The sequence below is a fragment of the Alligator mississippiensis genome, chromosome 3 (assembly GCF_030867095.1).
Source record: "Alligator mississippiensis isolate rAllMis1 chromosome 3, rAllMis1, whole genome shotgun sequence".
NCBI classification, from domain to species: Eukaryota; Metazoa; Chordata; order Crocodylia; family Alligatoridae; genus Alligator; species Alligator mississippiensis.
The window spans coordinates 121825190-121833136 of NC_081826.1; the positions used below are offsets into that span (position 1 = coordinate 121825190).

The following is a 7947-nucleotide window of genomic DNA, read 5'->3' on the forward strand; positions in this document are numbered from 1 at the left end:
TCATTGGGGGCTGGACAGAGCAGGACACAGCAGCGCGGGGAAGATGCGCTGTCACAGCAGCAAGAGCCTCTACCTAAGGGCGTGGCCTCTACTGAGCTGCCCGCGGGGGCATGGGACATGCACACGTGTGATTGCACATGGACACAGAGACACATGAACATGCACTCCCGTGCACATGCAGAGGCATGTGAGTCAGGCGGCCCTGCGCATCAGTCAACTTCCCTGGCTGTGGGAGTGCAGGCTGGGTTGGGGCACTCTGGCTTCTCTTCATCATGAATAAATCTTTTGCCTTTTACTAAAGATTTCTGTGGAGAGAAGCCACAACAAGTTGCAACATGTTTTTGGAGACCCCTGCAGGGGGCAAAAGCAGATGTGGTATTTTTTAAACTTTTCCTCCTTTTTCTTGTTTTTCTTAGGGAGCTTGTACATGTGATGATATTACCATGTACATGTGATGAAAATGTCTCTTTGTGTGGCTTAATGGCATCATGCTGTACACGTTCAGGAGTTTTGAGGGTTTTAATGAGTTTGCATAATTGCAAACTAAACTTTAGCTTGCAACATTGTGTTGCAGCTAGCTCACCCCTGCAGTCATAGGAGAAGCAGACAGGCACCACAGATAAAAAAGATTGGGCCCTCACCACTTCTGCCTTTAGGAAGCGCCTGCTGAAGACAGAAGCAATGAGGGACCCGATCCTTTTTGTTTTTTTCCAGCTGAACCTGTCTGCCTCTCTCATGGCTAAGGGGCAATTTCCGGGTGGTCCAAGTGCCCTTGAGCTGCGAGCAGCCCCAGTCTTTCTCTCCAGGGAAGGACCGGGGCCCACTGCAGCTGGAGGGCTGCTTGCGCTACCATCAGATTGCCCTCTGGCTGTGGGAGCGGTGAGCAGACTCCACCCAAAAAAAAAGGGGGATCAGGCCCCTTACTGTAACAGTGACAGAAACCCCTAAATTGAAGAAGTCCTGTGGCACACACAGATTTACAAAGTGGCAGTGGGGGCCAAGCACAATGCGAGCAAAAGCACCTGCCTGGCCATAGGTGAGCTTGGGGACCTGGAATCCCTGGGGCTCTCGGTCCCCTGCGAGGGGGTCAAGATCCTTGAGGTAGAATTTGACCCTGAGCTGAGTGGAAGGAGGGCCTGAGAGAAGAAGGAGGTGAAGGTGAAGCAGTGGTTGAGTATGTGGCACAGGCGTCACTTCTCCATGGGTAGGCGCGTGGCACTCATAAAGGCAGTGTTGCTACCAGTGCTTCTATACAACGCACTGGTCTCTCCCCCCACCACAAAGCATATCATCCACAGAATCCAGAGAGGCGTGAGCATCTTCTTCTGGGGTTCCCAAATGGAGAAGGTGGCAAGGAAGACCCTGTACAAAAAGAAATGGTCTGGGGGTGGGGGTATGCCAGACATCCACCTACCTGTTTCTGCAGGCACGGTACTAGAACCAGATTTGCAAATTGGCGACCAGGCCAGAGACCAAAACAGCCTGTCGAGTAAAGTTCTTTGCAGGTCACCTTCTGAGATGGTGGGGGGTGTACACACCAACCAATGGGAGACCGTGGACCATGGAGCAGCCCTAGTTCTACAGGGTCCTGAACGAGTTCTGGAGCACATAGGGGTTACAGAAGGAAAGCCCGGTGACTATGTCCAACCACAAAAAGATACAGAAGTCAGTCAGAGACAGAGACAGGCTATCAACCATGGAGGCACTCCTCAATGAGGACCATCAAGCCATCTGGAACTAGATCATCCACAAGGACCTCCTTAAGGACCACAGGAACTTGAGTTGGTTGACAGTGCACCGAGTACTCCCAGTGATGGTGTGGAGGTACAGGGAGGGACGAGGGATTCAACTCTATTGCCCCAGACAGACCTGCCAAGAAGAAGCAGAGCCCACTGATCACCTCCTATGGCACTACCATATGCCAGGGGTGTGTAGGAAAAGGTAAGCCAGCTCCTTGAAAGAGTGATAGGAGTCAGGCTGATGACAAGGGAGGTGGCGATGTACAGACACCTGACTGAGCAGCAGGGGTCCCAGACAATGTGTTTCAACTAGGTTGTGTCTTGTGTCAGGAGTGCTCTGTAGCAATTCAGAAACCTCCTATTATACAGGCACGCCGAGCTCAAGGAAACAGGCTGTGTTAAAATGTTTCTGAGCAAACTTTAATCCTACTACCAGAAATTGGTGAATGAGGATGGATAAGACGCAGCCAACTTCATCTGGAAAAGCAACACCTGACTGAAGAGTCTGAGAGGTAGGATACTTGCTGGTGCCAGCACCACACAGGGCACATCTGCACACGCAATTAGTGCTATTTGAGGGAAGAGAGAAGCTACAAAACTGACTAAATCCCCATCACTTTCAAGGCTCCAGATGTTGGCCCTTTAACAGAACCTTCCCCTCAGCCCTTTCAGTTTCTCTTAAAGGACAGCTTCTAGAGCAGACACATGCAGCATGGAGGACTATGCCATTACACAATAAGGGTTTAATTTACAAATCCAAGAAACATCATTTAATACAGCTACTTTGGCACAAAACGCAAAAGATGAGTAGGCCAAGGGCAAAGAATAGACCACATCAAAAACAAATCAGGAATCCAGGCTGTAGTCATATTGGTCTAGAGAAAAGGAAACAAAAGTCATGGAAGAAATTATATCTTTTGTTAAAGCAAGCAGTTGGTGTACTGAAAGATACCATCGCATTCGTAAGCTTCAAGAATAACTCAACTAGTTTATCACCACAAACTATATTGGTAAAACTTAAAAATGCCAAGAAAAAAAGCAAATACACAGTTCTTTCTGTATAGCAAAAGAAAAGAACAAGCCATCATCAAACTATAAACAATAAAACTAATTATTCAGGCTGTACCTCTTGTTTTTCAGTTTCTAAAGGAAAGCCAAACACTCATCAAGAGTAGACAGCAGCTGCTGCTACTTCATATAAGCAACACTCCCTGCTTGTTTCACACTCAGGAGAAATCACTATAAGTCCTCATTGCAGCAAACAAGACCAATCACTGATGGACTTGTTTCTCTAGAAACCAACTGTAAAAAAGATCCCATATCCCTGCCGACCCTGACCCAGCCCAACCACACATGCACCCAGGGCACCATGACTCGGCACCACCCTGCCAAGCCCCAGCCCCGACAGGAGCCCGCATCCCTCAGCACTACCACAGCCCTGCCCAGCTACCATTTTACTGTGTGCCCTCAGCCACTGCCACCAAATACCACAAGTGCAGCTTTCCCAGATACCCTGCTGCCTAATTGGCATACAGCCATCCTTCCAGCCAACCAGCCCCTTGTCCATGTTTCCAGGAGCCTCACCCAAACCGCTCACTGGCTCCCTGGCACCACCCAGCTCTGATGCAGCCCAGTGAAGTGGGAGACATTTGATTTTTGTTGGTGTCTTTCTGATCCTTGTTGGTTGGGTAAGGATGCTATACGTGAGTATTAGCAGAAAGGGGCTGGTCACTGGGTTCTTGAGTGTGTGAACTGTAATAGTGTTGGGGGTCTGACTGAGCTGTCTACTCTCCCTGATCCTTTCTGTCTGTGCTGTTGAACCCCTGGTCCAGAACATAAGGCAGGACCCCAGGATGCACAGAGTCCAGAACCCTGGAAGAAGTAAGGAAGTGACCAAAGTCCTGGCCTACATGGATGACCTGAACAGCCAGAATAAGTGTGCTGTAGGAAGAGCCCTGTGGCATACATGAGTTTATGAGGTGGCAGCAGGGGCCAAGCTCAATGTGAGCAGAAGTACCTGCTTGGCCATGAGCAAGCTCAGGAACCTAGAGTCCAAGGGGGTCTTGGTGCCCCACAAAGGGGTCAATATCATAGGAGTAGATTTTGATCCTGGGCTAACTGGAAGCATAGCATGGGAGAAGAAGGAGGCCAAGGTGAAGCAGAGTTTGGGTCTGTGGCACGCGGGCCATCTCTCCATGTGGGGATGTGTGGCACCCATGAAGGTGGTGTTGCTACCATTGCTTCTGTACACTGCACTGGTCTCTCTCCCTCCAAGGTGTATCACCCACAGAATCCAAAGAGCCATATGCATTTTCTTCTGGGGATCCAGAATGGAGAAGGTGGCAAGGAAGAACCTATTCAAGAAGAAACAAACTGGCCTGTCGGGTCAAGTATTTCATAGTTTCATAGTTGGCAGGGTCGGAAGGGAACTGAGGAGATCATCTAGTCCGACCCCCTGCCGTGGCAGGAAAGAGTACTGGGGTCAAACGACCCTGGCCAGATGTTCGTCCAGATGTTCGTTTTAAAGACCCCCAGGGTAGGAGATTTCCTTCTTTTGGAAATTGGTTCCAGATCCTAACCACCCTGACAGTGAAATAGCGCTTCCTAATGTCTAGCCTGAAACTACCCTCCACTAGCTTGTGTCCATTGTTTCTTGTAACTCCCGGGATTGCTCGGGGGAACAGGGACTCTCCCAATGCCTGCTGGTCCCCCTTGACTAGTTTGTAGACTGCCACTAGATCCCCTCTCAGCCTTCTCTTTTGGAGGCTGAACAGATTCATGTCCCTTAGCCTCTCCTTGTAGGGCCTGCCCTGCTGACCCCTGATCATAAGCGTGGCCCTCCTTTGGACCCTCTCTATATTGGCCACATCCCTCCTGAAGTGCGGTGCCCAGAACTGGATGCAGTACTCCAGCTGCGGCCTGACCAGTGTCACATAGAGGGGGAGGATCACCTCCTTGGACCTGCTTGAGATGCATCTGTGGATGCAGGACAAGGTATGGTTGGCCTTCCTGACCGCGTCCCCACATTGTCAGCCCACGTTCATTGTGGCATCAATGATGACTCCAAGATCCTTTTCTGTCTCAACACTGGCAAGAAGGGAATTCCCTAGCCTGTAGGTGTGCCGCTGGTTCTTCCTCCCCAGGTGCATTACCCTGCACTTGTCAGTGTTGAACCCCATCCTGTTCTCATCAGCCCACCCCTGTAACCTGTCTAGATCCACTTGCAGCCTGTTCCTTCCTACTAGCATACCACTTCACCCCACATCTCAGTGTCATCTGCGAACTTGAACAGGGTGCTTTCTACCCCCTTGCCCAAGTCACTGATGAAGATGTTGAATAGTGCGGGCCTGAGGACCGAGCCCTGGGGAACCCCACTGCCCACATCCCTCCAGGTCGAATAAGACCCGTCCACCACCACCCTCTGGGTGCAGTCCCCCAGCCAGTTAGTGACCCATCTGACTGTGTAGGCATCAACACCACTGTCTCCTAGTTTCTTACTGAGAATGGGGTGAGAGACTGTGTTGAAGGCCTTCCTGAAGTCCAGAAATACTATATCCACTGCAACACCTGCATCCAAGAACTTGGTGACCTGGTCATAGAAGGCCACCAGGTTGATTTGACAAGAACTGCCCCTAATGAACCCATGCTGGTTGCCCCTGAGCATAACCTCCTCTGCTGGCCCTTCCTGGACGTGTGCCAGGATAATTCTTTCGAAAAGCTTCCCCAGGACCGAGGCAAGACTCGCGGGCCTATAGTTTCCTGGGTCCTCCTTCCTCCCTTTTTCGAAGACGGGGACCACATTGGCCCTTTTCCAGTCCTCCGGCACATCGCGTGAGTGCCACGAGTGCTCGTAGAGCTGTGCCAGAGGTCCCGCAATGACCCCTGCTAGTTCCTTCAGCGCTCTGGGGTGGAGATCATCAGGACCTGCGGATTTAAATACATCTAGTCCCTCCAGAAGTTCCCTGACAAGGGAACCCTAAGCCTGGGTGTGCCACGCACAGGGCCCTTGGAGGGGCCAGTGGGGGAGATATCTGGGTCCCTCCTCAGAAATACGGAGGCAAAGAAATTGTTGAATATGTCAGCTTTACCATCAGGTGAGATGACCAGATTTCCTAGCATGTCCTGCAGAGGCCCCACTTTACTTGGCACCTTCTTTTGCCCCGCTATGTATTTGCCCCCCCTTGTTGTCCTTGATATGGGTCGCTAGTCCCAGCTCCATTTCCACCTTGGCCTTCCTGACCGCCCCCCTACATTCCCAAGCTACCGAGGTATAGCCCTCTCTTGTGATGCCCCTCGTGTGCACGGCTCAGGAGCGCAGCTTCCTGCCCAGCTCAGTAAAAAAGGGACCTGGGGGGCTTCCCCTCCAGACCCAACTCCACTGCTCCGGTTCCCTCCACCTTGACTTACCTTAGGGGGATCAGCTGTTGCTGCCCCCACTGCTACCTCCGCGCTGCTGCTGCTGCCTCCAAGGTGGCAAGGGGGCACACGTGCGCGTGGACGCCCAGATGTGCCCGGCTCCCTGCTATTTGCAGTTTACCTCCTAAGACTGTGGGGGGTGTACACACCAGCCAGAGGGAGATCTTGTATCATAGAATTCCCCTTGTTCTACAGTGTGCTGGATGAGTTCCAGAGTGAGTACAGGCTACAGAAGGAAAGCCCAGTGACTATGAACAATATAGAAAGATACAGAAGGCAGTCAGAGACAGGGAGAGGCTATCGACTGTGGAGCTGCTCCCCAAAGATGACTGCCAAGCCACCTGGGACCAGGTCTTCCACAAGGACCTACGAAAAGACCACAGAGACTTGAACTGGCTAATAGCTCACCATGCACTCCTGGTGAAGGCACAGAAAGAGGTGAGAGACCAGGTCCAACTGCCCCAGGGAAAGTTGCTAGAGTGAGAATGAGACCATCAACCATCTCCTGTGGCTCTGCCCCTATGCCAAGGCAGTACAGGAAAAGATAAGCCAGCTCCTTGAGGAAGTGACAGGAGTCAGGCTGATGACAAGGGAGACGGCACTGTCCAGACACCTGACTAAACGTCAGGGGCCCCAGACAACCCGCTTTGACCAGTTTGTGTCCTTCTGACCCTACATCTATGAAGCTATGAGGCAGAGACCTCCTGTTATACAGACACACTGAGCTCAAGGAAACAGACTTGGAGAGGATAGAGAAAATGCAGCCAACTCCACCTGGAAAAGCGACACTTGGCACAGGTTGTTCAAAGCCCCCCTGGAAGGGGAAGCAGACAGGGAGATTGAAGAGGACAGTGACACAACTGGACCTGGAGACAGTGAGAAGGACTACAACAGGATCGGCAGCAGCGGAAGTGACAGCGATATCAACAGCAACATCAACAAAGACAGTGAACGAACTGAGAATGTAAAGCCCAAATCAGGGCTTGGACTAAGGGACTGCATTTGGGTTAGGGAAGGGCAGTGGGTGGATCGAGGGGATGCGTTTATTGTAATGGGTGCATGGGTTTCTTAATGCGATTTAAGCTGTGTGATGGAAAGTTTATGATAGAGAATATATCTATATAACTCTCTCTCTATATGTAGAAATATATTTTATTAATAAAAGAAATGTGCAGAAAGCAAGGGGGAAAACACCTGCAGACCTAGACATTGGCAGGCAGCGTGATTGCAGTAGTCCCTGTCTCTGTTTGGTATTGGCCTCTGTCTTTTCCCATGCTGTTTGTCCCATCAGATCTGGGTCAAAATCCACCCTCACGATGTTTAACCCACTCACAGGGGACAACCCCCCTGGGGTCTAATAGGTCTCTTATGACCCTAGAAATCTATGAAATCTATGAAATCAGAGGTCTGTGCAATACTGTGATGTCATAGGTCTGTGGAATGATTTGATGTTATAAAACGGTGGCATTTCTAGAGCAGTCTCAGATGAAGGTATCCTGTCATTTCAGACTTGCGTGACTGTGACTTACCTGTGATGGGTTGGTGAGTAAGGGAGTGGACAGGAGCAAGGACTCCAGTTCTCCCCTGTGGTGGGAGAGGAGCAGGAAAGGAGGCCTGTAGCCTAGAGGAAGAGAATCAGGCTGGGGTCTGTGCCTTCCCTCCCTCCACAGCCAGCAGGACCCCAGTCAAAGCAAAGGAGGAAGGAGATGGGATTATTTTGAACAATTGATTGAAGTGCTGGCTCTGGAACAGCAACAAGAGAAAGTGCAAGCAGAACAAGAAAAAAGGATAT

General features: G+C 50.9%; 1 non-coding gene across 1 annotated transcript; it reads left to right on the forward strand.

The window, feature by feature from the left end:
- The first annotated feature begins 251 nt into the window (after nt 1-251).
- Nucleotides 252-363, forward strand: LOC132249734 (U5 spliceosomal RNA). Its single transcript, XR_009461287.1, has one exon. It is a non-coding gene; the product is annotated as a U5 spliceosomal RNA (small nuclear RNA).
- Nucleotides 364-7947: the final 7584 nt, after the last annotated feature.